Genomic DNA, 6,154 nt, shown 5'->3' on the forward strand with positions numbered 1-6,154 from the left:
GCCCCTGATGACCTCTTGTGTGGCCGCACAGGAACACAGTTTAGAGGGAACACAGGTTGTAAGTGCTTTGGAGGATAGGATCAAAATTCAAAATGACATGGACAAACTGGAGAAATGGCCTGAAGTAAATAGGATGAAATTCAACAAGGGCAAATGCAAAGTATTCCACTTAGGAAGAAATAATCAGTTGCATACATACAAAATGGGAAATGACTGTCTAGGAAGGAGTACTGCAGAATGGGATCTGTGGGTCATAGTGAATCACAAGCTAAATATGATTCAACAGTGTAACACTATTGCAAAAAACTTCGTTCTGGGATGTATTAGAAATGTTGTAAACAAGACACAAGAAGTAATTCTTCCACTCTACTCTGTGCTGATTAGGCCTCAACTGGAGTATTGTGTCCAGTTCTGGGTGCCACATTTCAGGAAAGATGTGGACAAATTGGAGAAAGTCCAGAGGTGAGCAACAAAAATGATTAAAGGTGTAGATGACATGACCTATGAGGGAAGATTGAAAGAATTGGTTTTGTTTAGTCTGGAGAAGAGAAGACTGAGAGGGGACAGGTATAATAGTTTTCAAGCTGTTGCAAGGAGGAGGCAGAAAATTTGTTCTCGTTAACCTCTGAGGATAGGACAAAAGCAATGGGCTTAACTTTAACAAGGACAGTTTAGGTTGGACATTAGGAAAAACTTCCTAACTGTCAAGGAGGTGGTTAAGCACTGGAATAAATTGCCTAGGGAGGTTGTGGAATATCCATCATTGGAGGTTTTTAGGAGCTAGTTAGACAAACATCTGTCAGGGATGGTCTAGACAATACTTAGTCCTGCCATGAGTGCAGGGCACTGGACTAGAGGACCTCTCAAGGCCCCTTGCAGTCCTATGCTTCTAACACTCAAAACAGACAGCTTCATCCTTCTCCCCCATACTGCCTGTGTGCCAGCAGGAGGAGCACTGAGCACCGGAGAGCGAGTCACCCTGCTCTTAGTTCCAGTCCACAGCAGCTGGGAGGAACAAAAGGAAAGTTCTGATCAGCACCTGCAGCCTTGTGGAGTATGCTCAGTCACACTGTGGGGAGGCAGCCGCATGCATAGGCTGATCAGCACGGAGCACTATAAGGGAATGGAGCACTCTCAGTGCAGATGGAATCTGTGGAGAATGTAGCTGCCAAACTCTAAGAAGTCTCTACTTCATACATGCAAATTGAGGGATTTTTTTTTTTTTTTGAGGCTTATGACTTGGCCAAACGTAGGTGAAATTTCACTGGGGCAGCAAAAGGCACATACCTGACATCAACTGCCCTGCCAAATTTCAAGACCCTGATCCAAATCCTGGAGTCACTAAAGCTTCTCACCAAAGCAGTAGTAAGAATATTTTAACATGGGCAAATACTGTATTTTTCTCCAACCTCATTCTTGGCAATGGCTGTATCATTTGTAGCTGAAACTTTCCAAAAAAAATTCAGGCTTTGGCAGACACTTGGCATGTAGAATGTCAGCCCAAACATTTTAAGTTCGGCAAAGTTGTAAGCAGCTGAAAGCAAGTTCTTATCATGGAAAGTGTTCAGGAATCTAAACTAGAGGTGTCGCTACCTGCTCTGCCTATAAAAATAAGTGGTCAGATTAAATCAGATAAAGTTGGGAATTGAGAGAAGCACACAGAAGAGCTTGCAATTATGGTCCTGATTCATCACTGTGTTAATCCATTTTTGCACTGGTGTAGCCCAACATAAAACTGGAGTAATATAGTGGAGAGTCAGGCCCTCTATCAGCACCTTTTGTGCTGGGAATGTGACTTCCATTTGGATCATTAATTTGACCTTTGGATGCCTTATTAGATATTGGGTTCTTCTGGGTTTCTAACTAGCAATTGGTGCCAAGGGCCCTTTGCTCCGGCTGGCATAAAGAGTGCAGCTTTTCTTGACAGAGGTGGAACCTTGCTACAATTATCGAGACCTTTGTCACCTTGAATTTAATTTATTTTAATGCACTCTACATGGGGCTAGTGTATAGTGGGGCTGCCTGCTAATTAAGCATTATGCACACAGAGAGTGCTTCACACTGGTGCTTTCAATGGAGGTACATGTGTTTCTACCAGCTAGGAATCAGTCCCAGTTTCTCCTGCTTTTGCATTCACATAGCCCAGTATCTCAACTTTTCATTATTTCCCAAATTTTACTGCCATTTTACTGATTTGCCCATAAGACCCAGCAAAGCACACTTGGCTATCATTCTATCTAACCTCCTGTCCCCACCATCCATACTGTCCATCATGGGGAGCAATTAAAAATATGTACATTGGGCTTCCTTATGTTATCCTGAACTAGGTGTCTCCACTGCCATTCCTCTGTACAGTAACTGTGTGGGGAAAATGAAAATCAAAGTCTCATGTTCCCTTTATATTCATGAGACAAAGGAGCAATGGCAAGACAGTTTGCCTGTGATGTGAATTCACTAGGATTATTAGGAAGGCCATTCAGTTTAATTTTGGAGAAGATTACAACACAGAGATGGTTCCCTGGATTTGGTTTGCTGACCTTAGTCTCTATTCTTAGCATAACAGGTAGCTCAGACTACCACAGTGATCCCCAACCTTCTCTGATTGGCTCCTCCCCTTTGTGACAGGTTGCCACCCAAGCCCAGCCAGATCTACCCATATCCCACCAATCCCACATGCTCTGCTTTGATGAAGTTGTTGTATCTCATTTACTTTTTCCTGCATTTCCTCTTGACTTTTTCTGTATATTCTCCTTTTACTTCTTGTCCCATGTTTCTTTTCTGCTTAAAATTTGACTGTACTTTCTTCTACCAGTCTGGCTGTGCTCAGGGCCAGCCCTAGTCCAAATGGCGTCCCCAACCCCATTTGTTAAAACTTTTGAATACTTTATTTTTTATTGCATTTGTAGCCCATTTCACGACTTGGATGCATGATTTGCATGCATGATTTATCTCTATCATATAAGACAATAAATTTGCATGCTAGGATTTGTAAATCTGTATTTATTCATGCCATATATAAGCAAATACAGAATGCCTGAACCATGTTACTTCAAATATTCTATTTTCCCTTTTGTCGCTAACAACATAAACAGCACCCCAAGCCCAGCGCTCCCCAAGCCTGGCACCCCAGGTGGTTGTCTAGGTCACCTGCCCCTCAATCTAGCCCTGGCTGTGCTAATCCACCAAGAAGTAGACTGCAAGGTCACATAATACTGTATGCCAGACCCAAACATTCGGCCCTATTCTGCAAATGCTTACTTGTGAGTAGTATTATTAGCCCAGATCAGGGGTAGGCAACCTATGGCATGCGTGCCAAAGGCAGCACGCTAGCTGATTTTCAGCGGCGCTCACACTGCCCGGGTCCTGGCCACTGGTCCAGGGGGCTCTGCATTTTAATTTAATTTTAAATGAACCTTCTTAAACATTTTAAAAACCTTATTTACTTTACATGCAACAATAGTTTAGTTAGATATGATAGACTTGTGGAAAGAGACCTTCTAGAAATGTTAAAATGTATTACTCTGGCACGTGAAACCTTAAATTAGAGTGAATAAATGAAGACTCAGCACACCACTTCCGAAAGGTTGCCGACCCCTGGCCCAGATCCTCAGGTCTGTCCAAAACACTGAGGCACCAGGCTGCTTGCTTCTTACACCCTCTGCATGACCCCTTTATACACCCTTGATGATATTTACCCCTCTCCCCCATGATATAGGGACCCAGCACAAAGCTCTCCAGACCCTTATATGCAATAGAATAAGCCTCCACATCCTCTGGGGTAGAAGGCTGGAAGGGTAGGAGGCACAAGCCGGCCATTGGAGGGCCCATGTGATCCATGTTTACATGGATCCAGTGGCCCCAACACTCCATGGGATTGGTGTGGAAGGGTCGTTGGGGTTGCTACTCCAGTATAGCTGAGGGAGGAGGGGCAGGGTAACAAGGACCCACTCACTGGATCTGGATTAGGATGGTAGAATTCTTCTTCCCAGCTGCCCTACGCTCCCCCATGCAGAACCTACTTATTGTGGCTTTCTGTGGATGGAGTGGATTTGACCATCCCCATTAATATTCCCAGTCAAGCACCTCTCAGAGAACAGTGCCCATGATAAACCCCATGTGAGTGTGCCCAGCAGCTTGTAATATTTTTCAAACTACTGAATAACGTACTGTTAATTACACAGGCAGCAGGACCTGTAATCAGTGGGAGGAAAAGTCTAACCTCAAATGTGGGAGAGCTCTTCTAGGGCCTTTTTAGCTCAGGTATTTTTTACTGTATCAGTTGTCTCTACTCAGTAGGATGGACCCATTAATTTACCCAAATATATATCAAAGAATGAGTTTGAGTGGTGTGAGGTAATCCCAAGAACCCTAACATGCAGAGATCAAAGCAGCTGGAAATGTTGCAACTAAAAGACGAAAGCTGCTGCCTCTTTGGAATGGAAAAGAATCTAATGGGGCTGGAGGAAGCAACTATAAAGTTCATAGTTGTGGGGGAAGAGGATGGTTTATTTAATTGCTTCTCAATGACATGCCTATCTTAGGTGTTTCTAGAATGCCCATCCCACTCATATCTGAGCTCCATCTCAGCTGTCTGGGAGCTAGTAACAGAAAACTGCTATTTGATCTCACTTCTTCTCCTTTATCTAATCTCATCTATCAATAGCATGCGCAGCAGCATGGTATCTGAGTGCCTCACAGAAATTACACGAAGTCAACAACCTTCCTTGGAATCTTCTTTCTGTGTGAAATAAAAGTTAGGGTTTAAAGAAAAAAGAAATCCAAATGGGTACTTTGTGATTCACCTATACCCACCCCTGCAGCTGGCCAGATGGTGGATGGCATATCCTGTGTGCAGAAAAGGAACACTGTTTTATGTGCAAGAGTTCTAATGCTCATAAAATAATAATTCATTAATAATAATAATAGCATTTATATAGGGCTCAGCATGTTCAAATCTCTGTGCAAATACTAATTAATCCTTACAGAACCCTTGTGGGACAGTGTGATGAGGTAGACAAATCCCACATTGGAGAGCAAGGGGTTAAGGAACAGCTCTGGGCTTGCGCAGCCCTGCCCAGACACACCTGCCAAACCTGCACAAGCTGAAGGCAGGGCTTTAAAAAGGAGAGAAAAGCTCAAAGTGGGGGCAGGTGGGTGGAAAGGAGCAGATGGCCGCTCTGAGGTGAAAGTGCTGCCCAGGAGCTCATTGCCTGAGACTTGACACCACAGACCTGTACCAACCTACAGATGAGAGGCCCAGGACTCAGTGTGTAGGTCAGAAACTAGACTGAAATGATTTACTCTGGAGGCTGGGGCAGGAAGTGGTCCATGGGATGGCTGATTAGCACCCCAGTGTGTCAATTGGAGACACCCACACATTGGGCTCTGGACCAGAACCTAGTGGAGAAGGCAGCCTGGGCTCCCCTACCCATTCCAAGAGGACATTACAACAACAAAGAGCCTTCACCTAGGCTGAGAGGCCAGCTGGAAAAGACTGACTGTTCAAGGGCCCAGTCCCTCAAATTCCTGTGCTATAGGGGAGGACTAGAAACCCTTGGGGTTGACAAGTTGCTAGAAAAACTGGGAGTGGCCAAGTATATCTCCACCCTAGACCTCATGAAGGGGTGTGGCAGATCCCTCTGATGTCAGAGTCTCTGGAGAAGACAGTTTTCTCCATCCCATTAGGTCTGTGCCAGTTCTGCACTATGCCATTTAGCCTCTATGGGGCAGCAGCCACTTTCCAGAAAGTCATGGACCAAGTGCTGTGGCCACATAGCCAAAATGTGGCAACATACATAGATGACATAGTGATTTACAATCATAATTGGGATGACCATGTACGTCATGTTATGTCCACCCTCCAAGCCTTTGAGCGTGCAGGACTCACGGTGAACTTGGCCAAGTGTAGGATGGCGAACCAGGAAGTCACATACCTTGGCTACACCATGGGGCAGGGCAGATTCCGACCATTAATTGCAAAGTTCAGGCCTTATAACTTTTCCCACCCCAATAACCAGAAAACAGGTATGGAGCTTTTTGCATCTAGTGCGCTATTATAGAAGATTCATAGCAGACTTTGACGCTATTGCAATGCCCCACACAGATCTTGTGAAGGTACTAGTCCCAAAAAGATCATTTGGTTGGAAGAGTGCAA

This window comes from Lepidochelys olivacea, assembly GCF_965140295.1.
Source record: "Lepidochelys olivacea isolate rLepOli2 genome assembly, chromosome: 6".
In the NCBI taxonomy this organism is placed as follows: domain Eukaryota; kingdom Metazoa; phylum Chordata; order Testudines; family Cheloniidae; genus Lepidochelys; species Lepidochelys olivacea.